Below are 21,780 nucleotides of genomic sequence, written 5' to 3' on the forward strand. Positions count from 1 at the left end.
GCTCAGTAAAACCTGCACCCCGCCAATCAAATGTTACTCTAAAAGTGTGACCTATCAACATAAACACATTATTATGTCTTTTAATTTTAAAAACCTACTTAATTATCTGCATCTAGTCAGCAGATGGTTGCACAGGAGTCATGGGCAGCAAGATACTATTAATTGCACAACTATTTATGGATAGTTAACAATGATGAGGGCTTCTGTTGAAAAACTTCAATAAGAGCACTTATGGCGATGATGTAATAGAGGTTTTATATTCGGGGAAATTATTCTAAAAACACAAATATATTAGACTAAATAGCCATGATAATGAATGTAAACTCTCTTTCCAAAATTGTCAGTTCAGCAAAAAAAATCTGATATTTGTGACATGTCTGTATGATATGAAGCATTTTCACACACAATTTCAAGAAAAGATCTGAGGAAAAGTTAAGTCTACTGGCAGACCAGCAAGCCAGTGACAACAGACTAGTATTGTTTGGATGAGAGAGTTCATGGCGTCCTAACAAAAACACCTGTGCGCACCAGGCTTTCTGCAGAGACGTGTGTTGATAAGAGGGCTCTTCTTCAGGGACTTCAAGCTTAAAGGATTCCCTTCCTCTGTAGCAAGATTACCGTAGCTTGTATTCGTCTTCGCTCACATTTGCAAATCTCCTTTCGTGTTTAATTTGTATATTTGTAAACTGATGATCTGTCATTTTCGACAGGAGGGCTTCATTTTAGCATGTGTTAAGAGATGCAACTAATGGACAAGGGATATGTGTCTTTATGTCTTGGTGCTACAGACAGTACGTCTTTGGCTATTTGAAGATGGATGCTTGGACTGTGTCAATTCTTTCATTTGAGCTGCACACATCTGTCTGGATAGAAGCTGGAACATCATCATTTATTCTGTGTGAAGATTAGGAACTGATAAAAATAATCCACATTTCACAATGGATTACCCAAAACAGAAATAGACAATATAAACCTGAACATTAAAACAGTCGCATTAATAAGAGATAACTTTTTCATACCTGGCTTTACAAAACTTGGAATGTTCAAATAAATCTGAACATTAAAACAGTCACATTTAATAAGAGATCAATTTTTCATACCTGGCTGTGCAAGATTTGGAATATTCTAAAGCAATAACAACAAAGATGTCTTTGCTGCTTTGATTACAAATTCCTGATTGAATTAACTGTTGTTGTTTTTTTCGTGACAATGGCAGGCATCCAGATAAACCACGTTCAAAGCTGGTGCCAAACTTACATGAACTGAATTACAACTGGACTTGCTTTAGGAAAAATAATTCCAGAGTAGCTTGATTGAGACGCATGCAGAATCGTATATACTTAACACATCTTTGTAAGAAAAAGCCACCTAATGCTTGGGTAAAAATCCAACGTCCTTAGTTTAATGTAATTAGTTTTGGGGGCATAGCTGCTAGTCCTTACAATTTGTCATAAGGTCTAACCCTGCAATACAAGGAAGATGTTACTCTGTCTGTTGTGATATAAATTATCAATGTTTTAATCACAATGAACTGCCACACTGTCCCTAATAATCCTTCTGAAATCAAATGTTACACCTGATCTAGATGCTCAGATGTTTTTACGACAGAAAATTAAGGTGGTCTCTGGGATGCTTGAAGGTTTCTGTTATAGTGCATTTATCTGGGGATCCCTTATTCAGGAATCTTGAACATTTGGGTTTTGACAACATGGAAAAGGGCACCCTGACTTTTAGAATACTGATGATAATCTATCGTAAGTGCCTCTCACAACAGTTTGTGAGGTCTTCGGGGTCCTTGTTAGACTAAAGCTTAGTCTCTGAAAACAGTGGTAGACACTAACATTATTAGTCCACTAGTCCTTATAATGATAACAAATAGCAAAACACATAAAAATGGCATATTTCTACTAGTCCTTATGATACCTTAACTATTTGGCAGTTTGGCAAGAACTACAGGACTAGTGCCAATTTCTAACCCTGTGAAAATATATCAGTTTGATAGAAACTACATTTAAATTGAAAAGGAAACCCACAGTAGTTCTTGAACCTGTGGAAAATCTAGACTTGCTTCATTTAGGGTATAACATCACAGAAGGACTGAGTGGAAGGGACGATACAATGGTTCCGGACTGTCAGACAGACTAGGCCTTGTCATAATCCTAAAACAAAAGATTTAGAAGTCATCAGATTCAAAAATGATCATGACCCAAGCAGCAACCTTCAATGTTCCCCTGACCTTCAGTCCACACACCATCAAGGTAATCTTAACACTTTTTGTCAAGCACGCCACAAGAGCATTACACTGATTCAATGGAAAGTCAAACCTACTAATCAGCATTTGGGCTCGTCAGGCAGTAGTGCTAATCCATATCCCAGACTGCACCAGACAGCCTGTGTACACACACCCCTCCCCTACATGCATTTAGCTGTGTAGAGGTACCTCCTTTATCCCCCCACATGGGGAAGCAAACACAGCTTGTGTTTCACAACATCGTTCCTAACGGCAATCATCTCCACCCCATCTGTTGCTGCAAGTGAGCCATCTCACCTTTCATAAGGTTGAGGTAAGGTGAGGTGAGGTGAGGTGAGGTGAGGTGAGGTGAGGTGAGGTGAGGTGAAATGATGTTTAATATCACACAAAAGATTATTGCACTTATGCAACATATTGTGTGTGAGTGTTTGTCAGTGTGTGTGTGTGTGTGTGTGTGTGTGTGTGTGTGTGTGTGTGTGTGTGTGTGTGTGTGTGTTTGTGTGTTTGTGAGTGTGTGTGTGTGTGCGTGCGTGCGCGCCAGTGTGTTTGAGCATGCGTGCGTGTCTCCTTGTACTAGTTCAGACTAATGCCAGTTTTACAGCGCTAGCCCACTGAGATACCGCATTCAGACACAGTAATCTTTGTTTTATCCCATTCAATGCCGAGCGCTAGGCACAAGTACCATTTATAACATCGTTTGGTATGACATGGCCAGCGATCGAAGCACCAACCTCCATTCTCTCTTCCACATGGAACAACATTACTTTCTTTGAAAAGCCAGATACAACTCATTCCAAGTCTGTAATCACAGGCATTAAACATGTTACATGGCGACTTACAGAGCAACTGAACCAACTAATACTAAGCAAGCTTGTATATATCAAGAAGAAGAATCAAGAATGTTTATCGTACAGAACACCCTCGTAGGGCAGGGTACTAACTATCTACATATGGACATAAATATAACTATCAACATGAGAGGTAGATATACATAATGTACATTATCATTACACTATATCATGGCAGCGTATACTAAGTGTTGATACTGTATTGATCATAGAATAGAATTCTTTGTAGAAAAACATCCACCTGGGACCTGGTACCAAAATAGTGCATTTGTATGGTACAGAGATGAGAACATGGTATATATATATACACACCATAGATGCATGAATTTATCTTATCACTCAGCAATATTCCAGCTATATGATGGCGGTCTGTAAATAATTGAGTCTGGACCAGACTATCCAGTGATTGACATCATGAGCATCGATTCACGCAATTGGGATCGATGACATGCATCAACCAAGTCAGCAAGCCTGACCACCCGATCCTGTTAGTCGCCTCTTACGACAAGCATAGTTGCCTTTTACAGCAAGTATTGGTTGCTGAAGATCTTCATGGGTCTTGTCTTATCAAATTTGGGCCTCATGGGGGTCTCAGCTTAAACAAGTGAAATACAGTCCTGGCAACAAGCCTTGACCATTCATGCATTCTTTTGGAGGGTTCACAAATTGTTTTAGGAGGTTGGTTTTATCAGTCTGGGAAGGGTCGCCTATTTCGAACAGTGTCATGAGAAGTCTTGTGCTGGGAGTGGAACACAAAACAATCTTTCTCTTTCAAATCTTTTTTCTTTAGACTTTGAAAAAACAGTACCTTATATCCTTTTTAGTCAAAGATACCAAAGTGAATTTACATCAAATATTTTCTCCATCTACATCCTTTTCAACTTCAGTGTAGCCGAATGAGTTTATTGACTGTCAGCATACACCATGTTGATAATAAACAACACATGTAGCAAGACCTCTGCCAGTCTGGACGGACTCTCTTTAATGAAGGAAATAGTACACGGCCATCTGTCAGACTCCAGCAAGAACATCAATGATTGATGCTCACTAATACTAGTAATAGGCCTCTCACTCACAACCCTTTCCAGCAGCCAGAGTGCAACTGCTACAGAGTGTCAAATATTCATGTCACTGACTTGAGAAATCAATTATTCATACTCAGCACTCAACAATGAATTAAGAAGCTAAATTTGTCACTATGTTCTATATTCATGGTATCACAATGAAGTGTGTTCTAAGATTTTATTAGTAATATATTTTCAATAACCCATGAAAAAACCCAAATGATTCAATTTCTGAGAAATATTGGTCCCTCAGTGCTGCAGTTTGATTTGAATAACCAGTGGTCAACTGACCTGTGATTACATGGACCTAGTATCCACACTCTCCAACACAAGTGTTACATACTTTTCAAAAATAGACAAAAACGGTATTAATTCCGAGGTCAATGAACCTGAATCACAAATATCTGTGAAAACAATACACCTTGGACCCATGCTGTTCAGAAGTGGATGGTCACTGTTCTCCCAAAACATATCCTTCTTTTTCACAGGTAAAGGGTTACAGGGATTCCAGGTAAGAATATAGGTCACCAGCCACTTATGCTTGTCCTAAAAGGTAACTAAATGGATCAGCTGGACTTTGTTGAATGCATGTCATCGCATCCCAATTACATGGATCAATGCTCATGATGTCAATCATGGGACTCAATTATTTACAGACTTCCATCATATAGCTGGAATATTGCTGAGTGGAGCATTAAACAAAATCTAACAACAAATTGGCCCATAAGTATTATGAAGCTCAACATTGAGCACAGCTACTTTCCAGAGCTCCCAACACTTGACAAGACTCTAAAGTGCACCATAAAATGTGCCCTATCCATGTCCTACAACACCCCCCTGATACCAACATAAGTAATCTATGTGTGCACCTGGCTACCTGTCAGCATGGCGAACCAGGAAGTAAGGGGTATTATATAGAAACCAATTGTGTGACACACACGTACAGCTAAATAGCACTTGGCAGTTGAATGCAGCCTGTTGATTTACAATGATAGTTAATATTGATATGACCTTAACTTTTTCAATGGTTTGTCAACATGTGTGATTGTATCGCCTGTTCAATAAAGCAGTATCTGAATGCATGGTTGAGTGAATGTGGGTTCACTCCATGGTCTGCATAATCTCACAGCTATAGTCCTTTATCTCAAAGCTATAGTCTTTCAAGGACACAGACAGCTCTAATTACTTACTACCAAACAAGCAAACAGAACACTTCAACTGTGTTTTGTAAAAAAACAAACATTTTTTTTTTTTTTAAATCTGATGTAAATGATTAATAAATGAATCGAAACAAAATATACAAAAGAAACCAGAAGATTGAACGGTGTTTGAAATTAAGCCTTAAAGAGGAAGGGCCCTCATTAAAACCCAATTGTCAAAATAATAAAATCTGCTGGCCCTTTGATTCAAATAACATAGGATCATCCCTTTTGCACCCCAGAACCCCGTTTTGAACAGTGTCAAAGATAACAATCTGATTGGAATGTTAAGAAAGTGTACTACGGTATATTCAATAATTCTAAAACAAAAGATCCTGGGCTGACTGGTCTTCAGAGTAAATGCCACACTAACACAGCCCAACTGCCACAACAGCCGGTCCTCCACTATTTCAAAACACAATTCAAGTTTCCTGTTTCTGAAATTATGCACCTCTCTTGTAAAAATCCCATTATTTTTTTGTTCCTGTTCAAATGTTTTCAGAAGATAATTTAATCAAACAAGGATGTAAATGTGGCTTAAACTTTAAAATGTCGCTCAACCCTCACCCTAACAACAAGTACCATCCTTGACAATCTTTTGGAATGACACGGCCACCAGGGGATTGAACCCTGGACCTTCTACTCTCCCAGTCTTATAAGCATGTGTGTGAGTGAATGAAAGTTGCAGCAATATTCCAGCATCACCACAGCAGTAAATAATCAAGTCTGGGACATGGTATATGGACATGGTATATGGACATGGTATACGGTATATGGACATGTAGTGCTGAAACACTTAGGATGATGGTGTTATACTGTGTGAGGAACAACAGCACTCGTCTCTCATACAGACACTGAAGAAGAAATATCGGAAAGCTCCCAAGCAAGTCTACAAAACCATGGCAAATGTAGATTTCTCTTGAAAATGAAGCGGTAGTAAGCACCCTGGGTGCTTGGCGAATTGACAAAGTGGGGTGCTTATTGAAACCATCCACAAGTTACACATGTTGTCAGAGATCAAGCGGTGCTTGAAACTTGATAAAAATGGTATAGATTTTCCCTAAATTACTTTGAATCAAGTACAAGAGATAGCTAACCCATGCCCTTCCACATAACTAACCCTAATGATCGTAAAGGGGTGTTTGATCGGAAAGGGGTACCCAACCCTAATGATGGTAAAGGTGTGTTTGATCGGAGAGGGGTACCCAACCCTAATGATCGTAAAGGGGAGTTTGATCGGAAAGGGGCACCCAACCCTAATGATGTTAAAGGGGTGCTCGATCAGAAAGGGGTATCCAACCCTAATGATGGTAAAGGGGTGGTTGATCGGAAAGGGGTACCCAACCCTAATGATCGGAAAGGAGTGCTTGATCGGAAAGGGGTACCGACCCTTGATAAAAATGGTACGGATTTTCCCTAAATTACTTTGGATCAAGTACAAGAGATAGCTAACCCATGCCCTTCAACACAACTAACCCTAAGGATCGTAAAGGGGTGCTTGATCGGAGAGGGGTACCCAACCCTAAGGATCGTAAAGGGGTGTTTGATCGGAAAGGGGTACCCAACCCTAATGATCGTAAAGGGGCGGTTGATCGGAAAGGGGTACCCAACCCTAAGGATCGTAAAGGGATGTTTGATCGGAAAGGGGTACCCAACCATTGATAAAAATGGTATAGATTTTCCCTAAATTACTTTGGATCAAGTAAAAGAGATAGCTAACCCATGCCCTTCCACATAACTAACCCTAAGGATCGTAAAGGGGTGTTGGATCGGAAAGGGGTACCCAACCCTAAGGATCGTAAAGGGGTGTTTGATCGGAAAGGGGCACCCAACCCTAAGGATCGTAAAGGGGCGGTTGATCGGAAAGGGGTACCCAACCCTAATGATCGTAAAGGGTCGCTTGATCGGAAAGGGGTACCCAACCCTAATGATCGTAAAGGGTCGCTTGATCGGAAAGGGGTACCCAACCCAAATGACCGCAAATACGGTACAGCACATGACAAATATTGTTGAGAACAATGAGACCAAGGAATAAAATGACCTACCTTTCACAATGTTCAATAAAGATGAAACTGTCAGGGGCTGTGGTAAGTTGTATCAGGAGACTGTGTCGGCAGCCACCGAGCCATGTTGGTGAGGATCTGCAACAATGCCCAACACAATGAACACAAGTGATTAAGGTTTCAACAAATGTGACTTTTCCGGTACTGGAATAATTACAGAACTGTTACCATGGTTACGATGAAGTGGTAACAAAAAGAGACTAATGTGAAGAATGTTATTGACTTTTTGGTTAGGTTTTTAGACGAAAAAAATAGCATGTGTTTAAGGAGCAATAATAATCGATGATACAATTGACTTTTTCCTTTGCATTTTATGCAGCATGACAGGATTGGGAGGGAGAGCCGGGGGGAGAGGGCCGGGGTCGTGTGACATCGGCAGGCCTGTACAGGAGAAATGGAATAAAGACAAAAAATCAGTGAATAAAGTGCCGTTCTTTTGTCGGTTTTGAAGGTAGGCATTTATCATACGTACAAGAATACAGGAAGCACGCTGCCTGCTCCTTGGCCACGACAACACTTGCAACGTGCACCAGAGAGCGGCCAAAACAGGTGACATTTTGTGTGATGAAAGAAGACGTTGAAATGAAATGGCCAAGGGTGGACAGGGTTTGGAACATTTGGAATTGCCGATCTGTTTGGGAACGAAAGAGACGTGGAGTGAAATATATGAATGAACTTACCTTCAGATCGTCCCCTCCACCGATGCAGACGCGACAAGACCGAGCTCGCCAGCTCGCGAGCTCGGGCGGGGTGATGCCAGCCATCCAGAATACAAGAAACGTGGTCCGCCATGGCGAGCTTGCCGATGGAGGAAATGACGTGTTCTCGCTTGTGATTGGTGCTTTGCCGCTTCCTTCCGGGTGGCTTGGTGCCGGCTGTCTAAACTGCGTTTTTTGGCGGTCGGTGCAAAGCCCAGATGCTCTCTTAGCTCAGCCGCTTACTTCCGTGCGGCTTGGTGCCGGCTGACTTAAACTGCGTTTTTTGGCGGTCGGTGCAATGCCAAGATGCTCCGGGTGTAGCCGGTGCTGTCGGTTGGGTCATTTGGTTGATTTGTGTGAAAAGCGTAAAGAAGTCGAAAAAATGGAACTACTACATGTACGATGTTTATTTGAAAAATAAAGTAGAATAATGCAGTAATTTTAGGAGATGTATTAAACCTGAAGACTGTGTGTAAAATACATGGTGAGAAATGGAAAGCAAGAAACAAATACGTCCCGCACGTGCCAGAAGTGAAATGGCTAGAAGTAGAGAAGTAGATTTTTTTTGGCCAAAAATGTAATGAAATGAAAGAAAAAATAAGAAAAGACAAGACAAGACGAGTTAATCTTGTTTAAAAATTGTAGTGGAAAGCGGAAAGAAGTAGAAAAAAAGGGAACTACTACATGTACGATGTTTATTTGAAAAATAAAGTAGAATAATGCAGTAATTTGTGTGTGAAATTAATGGTGAGAAATGGAAAGAGAGGTAAAGCAGTTGCAAGGAAAGCAAGAAACAAATACGCGTGGTTGTAGTGATATTTTTTTGGCCCAAAAGGTAACGAAATGAAAGAAAAGATGGAAGAAAAGACACAAGACGAGTTAATCTGGTTTAAAAATTGTAGTGGAAAGCGGGGAAAGAAGCGCGTTAAAACGGGGCGGAAGCGGGGCGAAAGCGAGGCCCGGGTAATGGAGGCCGAAGAAGAGAAAGGGAGCAAAGCGATCAGTCGGCCGGGGAAAAGGGAGCGATCGGATTGGCGAGGGTTGAGGGGTGAGAGTTGAGATGGGGGTTCATGCAATAGGTAAGAAGTTCCTTCAAAACAGAGTTCTTAGTAAATAGGGGGTTTGCCCCGACTCAAGGAGTGCCTGGGCCACAATGAGCGGTGCCGAGCCACTGCAGACCGAAGCTGGAGGCATGAGCACTTTTCCAAATGAGCCCAAAGTAGCCCAAAGTGGATTTACGGACGGGGGTGAATTGTCTGGAAAACACCCTTTCTATTAATAAGTGTTCGGATATACCGCGAGATTACCATAAGATTACTGGTGGCCACATTCTAGCTTGTGTGTGTACTGGATCGTTTGTCCGGCCATGGGGTAATTTATTTGCAGGTTACGAGCTCGCAACATCCCCCGTTACCCGGCCCCAGTGCAGGTTTTCTTCCTGGGGCCTGCATTGAACGTACCATACGTACGTTTCACGTTGCATGAAATTTCAAGTTTTGTAAACAGGCAAGAGATGCCTAAACCACAAAGACATGTGCTATTGATTAATTTGAAAGCAGAAAGAACCAAACTATTTGTTGGATATGAATAATATTTCTGGAATGTTATATGATATATTTATATTGATCTTACCATATCGCAGCGCACTTTTTGAAATAGGAATTAATAATTAGTGCACGATTGTCCTGACACACGCTGTTTACGCATTTTACGCTCAGCCCATGAATGCCCATGCGGAATGTGAATGATGTAATATGCTGAGGTGTCAACCGATAGCAACGCTTTTCATGACGTTGAAACAGTGTGTTACTGATAAAAGACGGAGCGCACTTTTTGAAATAGGAATTAAGAATTAGTGCAGTGGGTTCATGATAAACGCTGTGTTTGCGATTTACGCTAAGCCCATGAAAGCCCGTGTGGAATGTAAATGAATTAATGTGCTTAGGTGTCTGTGGCGAAGCCATGGTCTGTGGGCTGTCAACCGATGGCAAGCCTTTTCATGACTTCGAAACAGTGTGTTACTGATTAAAGACGGATGATCTGAGAATGTAACATTGAAACACTTTGTTGTTGCAGTCATCTAGTGTTACATATAGACGTGTGAGGTCGTGTGGTTTGGAGTTACCAGACAGGCAACAGGACATGAGGTACACTAGACGTTGACATCAAACACACCGGAAGTGGATATCAGGTACAACGGAAGTGGACTTCAGGCGCACCTGAAGTGGCACAATCAGCTGTGTGAGCTGCAGGCAGGCAGAATGGTATGTAGGCGAATGACATGTAGGCACAATGAGCTGTTGACAGAATGAGCTGCTGGCAGAATGACCCGTAGAAAGATTGGGTATAGACACAATGAGCTGCAAGCAGAATGACCTGCAGGTAGAATGAGCTGAAGGCAGAATGAGCTGTAGACACAATGAGCTGCATGCAGAGTTACTTGTAGGCACAATGAGCTGCAGGCAGAATGGGTGGTGACACAATGCGCTGTATACAGAATGAGCTGTAGACAGAATGAACTGTAGGCAGAAGGATATAGACACAAGGAGCTCTGGGCAGAATGACCTGACCTGAACAATGAGCTGTAGGCAGAATGAGCTGCATGCAGAATGACCTGTAGTCACAATGAGCTATAGGTAGAACGGGTGTAGACACATTGAGCTGTAGACAAAATGAGCTGCAGTCAGAATGAGCTGTAGGCAGAATCACATGTATACACAATTGTATACACAATGAGCCGCAAGCAGAAAGGGTGTAGACACAATGAGCTGTACTCAGAAAGAGCGTAGACACAATGAGCTGTACTCAGAATGGGTGTAGACACAATGAGCTCTATTCACAATGAGATGCAGGCAGAATGAGCTGTAGGCAGAATGGGTGTATACACAATGAGCTGTATTTAGAATGAGCTGTCGGCAGAATGGATGTAGACACAATGAGCTGCAAGCAGAATGAGTGTATACACAATGAGCTGCAGGAAGAATGAGCGTAGACACAATAAGCTGTACTTAGAATGAGTGTAGACACAATGAGCTGCAGGCAGAATGAGCTGTAGGCCGAATGGGTAAGGACACAATGAGCTGTAGTCAGAATGAGTGTAGACACAATGAGCTGTAGGCAGAATGAGCTGTAGGCAGAATGGGTGTAAACAATGAGCTCTATTCATAATGAGCTGCAAGCAGAATGGGTGTAGACACAATGAGCTGTACTCAGAATGGGGGATACACAATGAGCTGTACTCAGTATGAGGGTAGACACAATGAGCTGTACTCAGAATGGGGGTAGCAACAATGAGCTGTACTCAGAATGGGGGTAGACACAATGAGCTGTACTCAGAATGGGGGAGACACAATGAGCTGTACTGAGAATGAGTGCAGACAAAATGAGCTGTACTCAGAATGAGTGTAGACACAATGAGCTGTACTCAGAGTGAGGGTAGACACAATGAGCTTTACTCAGAATAGGGGATACACAATGAGCTGTACTCAGTATGAGTGCAGACAAAATGAGCTGTACTCAGAATGAGGGTAGACACAATGAGCTGTACTCAGAATGGGGGTAGACACAATGAGCTGTACTCAGAATGAGGGTAGACACAATGAGCTGCACTCAGAATGGGGGATACACAATGAGCTGTACTCAGTATGAGGGTAGACACAATGAGCTGTACTCAGAAAGAGTGTAGACACAATGAGCTGCACTCAGAATGTTTGTAGACACAATGAGCTGTTCTCAGAATGAGAGTAGACACAATGAGCTGTACTCAGAAAAAGTGTAGACACAATGAGCTGCACTCAGAATGGGGGTAGACACAATGAGCTGTACTCAGAATAATTGCAGACAAAATGAGCTGTACTCAGAATGGTTGTACTCAGAATGGGCTGTACTCAGAATGGGGATAGACACAATGAGCTGTATTCAGAATGAGTGTAGACACAATGAGCTGTACTCAGAATGGGGGTAGACACAATGAGCTGTACTCAGAATGAGGATAGACATAATGAGCTGCAATCAATATGATTGTAGGCACAATAAGGTGCACTCAGAATGGGGATAGACACAATGAGCTGTACTCATAATGAGTGCAGACAAAATGAGCTGTACTCAGAATAATTGCAGACAAAATGAGCTGTACTCAGAATGGTTGTACTCAGAATGGGCTGTACTCAGAATGGGGATAGACACAATGAGCTGTATTCAGAATGAGTGTAGACACAATGAGCTGTACTCAGAATGGGGGTAGACACAATGAGCTGTACTCAGAATGAGGATAGACATAATGAGCTGCAATCAATATGATTGTAGGCACAATAAGGTGCACTCAGAATGGGGATAGACACAATGAGCTGTACTCATAATGAGTGCAGACAAAATGAGCTGTACTCAGAATGAGTGTAGACACAATGAGCTGTACTCAGAATGAGGGTAGACAAATTGAGCTGTACTCAGAATGGGGGTAGACACAATGAGCTGTACTCAGAATGGGGGTAGACACAATGAGCTGTACTCAGAATAATTGTAGACAAAATGAGCTGTACTCAGAATGGTTGTACTCAGAATGGGGTAGACACAATGAGCTGTACTCAGAATGGGGATAGACACAATGAGCTGTACTCAGAATGGGGGTAGACACAATGAGCTGTACTCAGAATGAGGATAGACATAATGAGCTGCAATCAATATGATTGTAGGCACAATAAGGTGCACTCAGAATGTCGATAGACACAATGAGCTGTACTCATAATGAATGCAGACAAAATGAGCTGTACTCAGAATGAGTGGAGACACAATGAGCTGTACTCAGAATGAGGGTAGACACAATGAGCTGTACTCAGAATGAGTGGAGAAAAAATGAGCTGTACTCAGAATGAGTGGAGACACAATGAGCTGTACTCAGAATGGGGGAGCCAAAACGAGCTGTACTCAGAATAGGGGTAGACACAATGAGCTGTACTCAGAATGAGGGTAGACACAATGAGCTGTACTAAGGATGGGGGTAGACACAATGAGCTGTACTCAGAATGAGTGCAGATAAAATGAGCTGTACTCAGAATGAGGGTAGACACCATGAGCTGTACTCAGAATGAGTGCAGACAATATGAGCTGTACTCAAAATGAGGGTAGACACCATGAGCTGTACTCAGAATGAGTGCAGACAATATGAGCTGTCCTCAGAATGAGTGGAGACACAATGAGCTGTACTCAGAATGAGGGTAGACACAATGAGCTGTACTCAGAATCGGGGTAGACAGAATGAGCTGTACTCAGAATGAGGGTAGACACAATGAGCTGTACTCAGAATGGGGGAGCCACAATGAGCTGTACTCAGAATAGGGGTAGACAAAATGAGCTGTACACAGAATGAGGGTAGACACGATGAGCTGTACTCAGAATGGGGGTAGACACAATGAGCTGTACTCAAATTGAGTGTAGACACAATGAGCTGTACTCAGAATGATTGTAGACACAAGGAACTGTACTAAGGATGCGGGTAGCCACAATGAGTTGTACTCAGATTGAGTGTAGACACAATGAGCTGTACTCAGAATGAGGGTAGACATAATGAGCTGTACTCAGATTGAGTGTAGACACAATGAGCTGTTCTCAGAATGAGTGCTGACAAAATGAGCTGTACTCAGAATGAGTGGAGACACAATGAGCTGTACTAAGGATGCGGGTAGCCACAATGAGTTGTACTCAGATTGAGTGTAGACACAATGAGCTGTACTCAGAATGAGGGTAGACATAATGAGCTGTACTCAGATTGAGTGTAGACACAATGAGCTGTTCTCAGAATGAGTGCTGACAAAATGAGCTGTACTCAGAATGAGTGGAGACACAATGAGCTGTACTCAGAATGAGGGTAGACACAATGAGCTGTACTCAGAATGGGGGTAGACACAATGAGCTATACTCAGAATGGGGGAGCCACAATGAGCTGTACTCAGAATAGGGGTAGACACAATGAGCTGTACTCAGAATGGGGGTAGACACAATGAGCTGTACTCACATTGAGTGTAGACACAATGAGCTGTAATCAGAATTGGATTAGACACAATGAGCTGTACTAAGGATGGGGGTAGACACAATGAGCTGTACTCAGAATGAGTGCAGACAAAATGAGCTGTGTAGACACAATGAGCTGTACTCAGAATGAGGGTAGACACAATGAGCTGTTTTCAGAATGGGGGTAGACAAAATGAGCTGTACTCAAATTGAGTGTAGACACAATGAGCTGCAGGCAGAATGAGTGTAGCTCATTGTGTCTACACTCATTCTGAGTACAGTTCATTGTGTCTACACCCATTCTGCTTGCAGCTCATTGTGAATAGAGCTCATTGTTTACACCCATTCTGCCTACACCTCATTCTGCCTACAGCTCATTGTGTCTACACTCATTCTAAGTACAGCTCATTGTGTCTCCACTCATTGTGGCTACAGCTCATTGTGTGTACCCCCATTCTGAGTACAGCTCATTGTGTCTACACTCATTCTGAGTACAGCTCATTGTGTCTCCACTCATTCTGCCTAAAGCTCATTGTGTCTACCCCCATTCTGAGTACAGCTCATTGTGTCTACCCTCATTCTGAGTACAGCTCATTATGTCTACACTCATTCTGAGTACAGCTCATTATGTCTACACTCATTCTGCGTACAGCTCATTGTGTCTACACTCATTCTGAGTACAGCTCATTGTGTCTACACTCATTCTGCCTGCAGCTCATGGTGTCTACACCCATTCTACATGCAGCTCATTGTGAATAGAGCTCATTGCTTTCACCCATTCTGCCTACAGCTCATTGTGTCTACACACATTCTGCCTACAACTCATTGTGTCTATACCCATTCTGCCTGCAGCTCATTGTGAATAGAGCTCATTGTTTACACCCATTCTGCCTGCAGCTCATTCTGCCTGAAGCTGATTGTGTCTACACACATTCTGAGTGCAGCACGTTGTGTCTACACACATTCTGATTACAGCTCATTGTGTCTTCACCCATTCTGCCTACAGCTCATTCTGCCTGCTGCTCATTGTGTCTACACACATCCTGATTACAGCTCATTGTGTCTTCACCCATTCTGCCTACAGCTCATTCTGCCTGCAGCTCATTGTGTCTACACCCATTCTGCGTGCATCTCATTGTGTCTACACTCATTCTGCCTGCAGCTCATTGTGTCTACACTCATTTTGAGTACAGGTCATTGTGTCTACACTCATTTTGCCTGAAGCTCATTTTGTCTACACCCATTCTGCCTGCAGCTCATTGTGAATAGAGCTCATTGTGTCTACACCCATTCTGCGTGCATCTCATTGTGTCTACACTCATTCTGCCTGCAGCTCATTGTGTCTACACACATTCTGATTACAGCTCATTGTGTCTTCACTCATTCTGCCTACAGCTCATTCTGCCTGCAGCTCATTGTGTCTACACCCATTCTGCGTGCATCTCATTGTGTCTACACTCATTCTGCCTGCAGCTCATTGTGTCTACACTCATTTTAAGTACAGCTGATTGTGTCTACACTCATTTTGCCTGAAGCTCATTGTGTCTACACCCATTCTGCCTGCAGCTCATTGTGAATATAGCTCATTGTTTACACCCATTCTGCCTACAGCTCATTCTCCCTACAGCTCATTGTGTCTACACACATTCTGAGTGCAACACATTGTGTCTATACACATTCTGATTACAGCTCATTGTGTCTTCACCCATTCTGCCTACAGCTCATTCTGCCTGCAGCTCATTGTGTCTACAATCATTCTAAGTACAGCTTATTGTGTCTACTCTCATTCTGCCTGCAGCTCATTGTGTATACACTCAATCTGCTTGCAGCTCATTGTGTCTACATCCATTCTGTCGAGAGCTCATTGTGAATATATCTCATTGTGTTTACACCCATTCTGCCTACAGCTCATTCTGCCTGCATATCATTGTGAATAGAGATCGATGTGTCTACACCCATTCTGCATACAGCTCATTGTGTCTACACTCATTCTGCATACAGCTCATTGTGTCTACGCTCATTCTGCTTGCAGCTCATTGTGTCTATAATCATTCTGCCTGCAGCCCATTGTGAATACAGCTCATTGTGTCTACATCCATTTTGCCTGCAGCTCATTGTGAATACAGATCTTTGTTTCTACACCCATTCTGCCCACAGCACATTGTGTCCGCAAACATTCTGAGTGCAGCACATTGTGTCTAAACACATTCTGATTACAGCTCATTGTGTCTTCACCCATTCTGCCTACAGCTCATTCTGCATGCAGCTCATTGTGTCAACACTCATTCTAAGTACAGCTTACTGTGTCTATACTCATTCTGCCTGCAGCTCATTTTGTATACACTCAATCTGCTTGCAGCTCATTGTGTCTACATCCATTCCGTCGACAGCTCATTGTAAATACAGCTCATTGTGTTTACACCCATTCTGCCTACAGCTCATTTTGTCTACACCCATTCTGCATACAGCTCATTGTGTCTACACCCATTCTACCTACAGCTCATTCTGCCTACAGCTCATTGTGTCTACACACATTCTCATTACAGCTCATTGTGTCTTCACCCATTCTGCCTACAGCTCATTCTGCCTGCAGCTCATTGTGTCTACACTCATTCTGCCTGCAGCTCATTGTGTCTGCACTCATTCTGCCTGCATCTCATTGTGATTAGAGCTCATTGTTTACACCCATTCTGCCTACAGCTCATTCTGCCCACAGCGCATTGTGTCTACACACGTTCTGAGTTCAGCACATTGTGTCTACACACATTCTGACTTCAACTCATTGTGTCTTCACCCATCCTGCCTACAGCTCATTCTGCCTGCAGCTCATTGTTTCTACACTCATTCTAAGTACACCTTATTGTGTCTACGCTCATTCTTCCTGCAGCTCATTGTGTATACACTCATTCTGCTTACAGCTCATTGTGTCTACATTAATTCTGCCGACAGCTCATTGTAAATACAGCTCATTGTGTTTACACCCTTTCTGCCTACAGCTCATTCTGCCTGCATCTCATTGTGAATAGAGCTCATTGTGTCTACACCCATTCTGAGTGCAGCTCATTGTGTTTACACTCTTTATGAGTACAGCTCATTGTGTCTACCCTCATACTGAGTACAGCTCATTGTGTATCCCCTATTCTGAGTAAAGCTCATTGTGTCTACTCTCATTCTGAGTACAGCTCATTGTGTCTTGACTCATTCTGAGTACAGCTCATTTTGTCTGTACTCATTCTCAGTACAGCTCATTGTGTCCCCCCCATTCTGAGTACAGCTCATTGTGTCTACCCCCATTCTGAGTACAGCTCATTGTTGCTACCCCCATTCTGAGTACAGCTCATTGTGTCTACCCTCATACTGAGTACAGCTCATTGTGTATCCCCCATTCTGAGTACAGCTCATTGTGTCTACCCTCATTCTGAGTACAGCTCATTGTGTGTACACTCATTCTGAGTACAGCTCATTTTGTCTGCACTCATTCTGAGTACAGCTCTTTGTGTCTACCCCCATTCTGAGTACAGCTCATTGTGTTTACCCTCATTCTGAGTACAGCTCATTGTGTCTACACCCATTCTGCTTGCAGCTCATTGTGAATAGAGCTCATTGTTTACACCCATTCTGCCTACAGCTCATTCTGCCTACAGCTCATTGTGTCTACACTCATTCTGACTACAGCTCATTGTGTCCTTACCCATTCTGCCTACAGCTCATTCTGCCTGCAGCTCATTGTGTCTACACTCATTCTAAGTACAGCTTATTGTGTCTACGCTCATTCTTCCTGCAGCTCATTGTGTATACACTCATTCTGCTTGCAGCTCATTGTGTCTACATCCATTCTGCCGACAGCTCATTCTAAATACAGCTCATTGTGTTTACACCCATTCTGCCTACAGCTCATTCTGCCTGCATCTCATTGTGAATAGAGCTCATTGTGTCTACACCCATTCTGAGTGCAGCTCATTGTGTCTACGCTCTTTCTGAGTACAGCTCATTGTGTCTACCCCCATTCTGAGTGCAGCTCATTGTGTTTACACTTTCTCTGAGTACAGCTCATTGTGTCTACTCTCATTCTGAGAACAGCTCATTGTGTCTACAAACATTCTGAGTGCAGCTCATTGTGTCTACACTCTTTCTGAGTACAGCTCATTGTGTCTACCCTCATACTGAGTACAGCTCATTGTGTATCCTCCATTCTGAGTGCAGCTCATTGTGTCTACCCTCATTCTGAGTACAGCTCATTGTGTCTACCCCCATTCTGAGTACAGCTCATTGTGTCTACCCTCATTCTGAGTACAGCTCATTTTGTCTGCACTCATACTGAGTACAGCTCATTGTGTATCCCCTATTCTGAGTAAAGCTCATTGTGTCTACCCTCACTCTGAGTACAGCTCATTGTGTCTACACTCATTCTGAGTACAGCTCATTTTGTCTGCACTCATTCTCAGTACAGCTCATTGTGTCTCCCCCATTCTGAGTACAGCTCATTGTGTCTACCCCCATTCTGAGTACAGCTCATTGTTGCTACCCCCATTCTGAGTACAGCTCATTGTGTCTACCCGCATACTGAGTACAGCTCATTGTGTCTACCCGCATACTGAGTACAGCTCATTGTGTCTACCCTCATACTGAGTACAGCTCATTGTGTATCCCCCATTCTGAGTACAGCTCATTGTGTCTACCCTCATTCTGAGTACAGCTCTCTATGTGTACACTCATTCTGAGTACAGCTCATTTTGTCTGCACTCATTCTGAGTACAGTTCATTGTGTCTACCCCCATTGTGAGTACAGCTCATTGTGTTTACCCTCATTCTGAGTACAGCTCATTGTGTCTACACCCATTCTGCTTGCAGCTCATTATGAATAGAGCTCATTTTTTACACCCATTCTGCCTACAGCTCATTCTGCCTACAGCTCATTGTGTCTACACTCATTCTGACTACAGCTCATTGTGTCCTTACCCATTCGGCCTACAGCTCATTCTGCCTGCAGCTCATTGTGTCTACACTCATTCTAAGTACAGCTTATTGTGTCTACGCTCATTCTTCCTGCAGCTCATTGTGTATACACTCATTCTGCTTGCAGCTCATTGTGTCTACATCCATTCTGCCGACAGCTCATTCTAAATACAGCTCATTGTGTATACACCCATTCTGCCTACAGCTCATTCTGCCTGCATCTCATTGTGAATAGAGCTCATTGTGTCTACACCCATTCTGAGTGCAGCTCATTGTGTCTACCCTCATACTGAGTACAGCTCATTGTGTCTACCCTCATACTGAGTACAGCTCATTGTGTATCCCCCATTCTGAGTACAGCTCATTGTGTCTACCCTCATTCTGAGTACAGCTCTCTATGTGTACACTCATTCTGAGTACAGCTCATTTTGTCTGCACTCATTCTGAGTACAGTTCATTGTGTCTACCCCCATTGTGAGTACAGCTCATTGTGTTTACCCTCATTCTGAGTACAGCTCATTGTGTCTACACCCATTCTGCTTGCAGCTCATTATGAATAGAGCTCATTTTTTACACCCATTCTGCCTACAGCTCATTCTGCCTACAGCTCATTGTGTCTACACTCATTCTGACTACAGCTCATTGTGTCCTTACCCATTCGGCCTACAGCTCATTCTGCCTGCAGCTCATTGTGTCTACACTCATTCTAAGTACAGCTTATTGTGTCTACGCTCATTCTTCCTGCAGCTCATTGTGTATACACTCATTCTGCTTGCAGCTCATTGTGTCTACATCCATTCTGCCGACAGCTCATTCTAAATACAGCTCATTGTGTATACACCCATTCTGCCTACAGCTCATTCTGCCTGCATCTCATTGTGAATAGAGCTCATTGTGTCTACACCCATTCTGAGTGCAGCTCATTGTGTCTACGCTCTTTCTGAGTACAGCTCATTGTGTCTACCCCCATTCTGAGTGCAGCTCATTGTGTCTACACTCTTTCTGAGTACAGCTCATTGTGTCTACTCTCATTCTGAGAACAGCTCATTGTGTCTACAAACATTCTGAGTGCAGCTCATTGTGTCTACACTCTTTCTGAGTACAGCTCATTGTGTCTACCCTCATACTGAGTACAGCTCATTGTGTATCCCCCATTCTGAGTAAAGCTCATTGTGTCTACCCTCATTCTGAGTACAGCTCATTGTGTCTACCCTCATACTGAGTACAGCTCATTGTGTATCCCCTATTCTGAGTAAAGCTCATTGTGTCTACCCTCATTCTGAGTACAGCTCATTGTGTCTACACTCATTCTGAGTACAGCTCATTTTGTCTGCACTCATTCTCAGTACAGCTCATTGTGTCTCCCCCATTCTGAGTACAGCTCATTGTGTCTACCCCAATTCTGAGTACAGCTCATTGTTGCTACCCCCATTCTGAGTACAGCTCATTGTGTCTACACTCATTCTGAGTACAGCTCATTCTGTCTACACTCATTCTGAGTAAAGCTCATTGTGTCTACACTCATTCTGAGTACAGCTCATTTTGTCTGCACTCATTCTGAGTACAGTTCATTGTGTCTACCCCCATTGTGAGTACAGCTCATTGTGTTTACCCTCATTCTGAGTACAGCTCATTGTGTCTACACCCATTCTGCTTGCAGCTCATTATGAATAGAGCTCATTTTTTACACCCATTCTGCCTACAGCTCATTCTGCCTACAGCTCATTGTGTCTACACTCATTCTGACTACAGCTCATTGTGTCCTTACCCATTCGGCCTACAGCTCATTCTGCCTGCAGCTCATTGTGTCTACACTCATTCTAAGTACAGCTTATTGTGTCTACGCTCATTCTTCCTGCAGCTCATTGTGTATACACTCATTCTGCTTGCAGCTCATTGTGTCTACATCCATTCTGCCGACAGCTCATTCTAAATACAGCTCATTGTGTATACACCCATTCTGCCTACAGCTCATTCTGCCTGCATCTCATTGTGAATAGAGCTCATTGTGTCTACACCCATTCTGAGTGCAGCTCATTGTGTCTACGCTCTTTCTGAGTACAGCTCATTGTGTCTACCCCCATTCTGAGTGCAGCTCATTGTGTCTACACTCTTTCTGAGTACAGCTCATTGTGTCTACTCTCATTCTGAGAACAGCTCATTGTGTCTACAAACATTCTGAGTGCAGCTCATTGTGTCTACACTCTTTCTGAGTACAGCTCATTGTGTCTACCCTCATACTGAGTACAGCTCATTGTGTATCCCCCATTCTGAGTAAAGCTCATTGTGTCTACCCTCATTCTGAGTACAGCTCATTGTGTCTACCCTCATACTGAGTACAGCTCATTGTGTATCCCCTATTCTGAGTAAAGCTCATTGTGTCTACCCTCATTCTGAGTACAGCTCATTGTGTCTACACTCATTCTGAGTACAGCTCATTTTGTCTGCACTCATTCTCAGTACAGCTCATTGTGTCTCCCCCATTCTGAGTACAGCTCATTGTGTCTACCCCAATTCTGAGTACAGCTCATTGTTGCTACCCCCATTCTGAGTACAGCTCATTGTGTCTACACTCATTCTGAGTACAGCTCATTCTGTCTACACTCATTCTGAGTAAAGCTCATTGTGTCTACACTCAATCTGAGTACAGCTCATTGTGGCTACCCCCATCCTTAGTACAGCTCCTTGTGTCTAC

This window comes from Haliotis cracherodii, unplaced genomic scaffold (genome assembly GCF_022045235.1).
Source record: "Haliotis cracherodii isolate W230 unplaced genomic scaffold, xgHalCrac1.p SCAF_13, whole genome shotgun sequence".
NCBI classification, from domain to species: Eukaryota; Metazoa; Mollusca; class Gastropoda; order Lepetellida; family Haliotidae; genus Haliotis; species Haliotis cracherodii.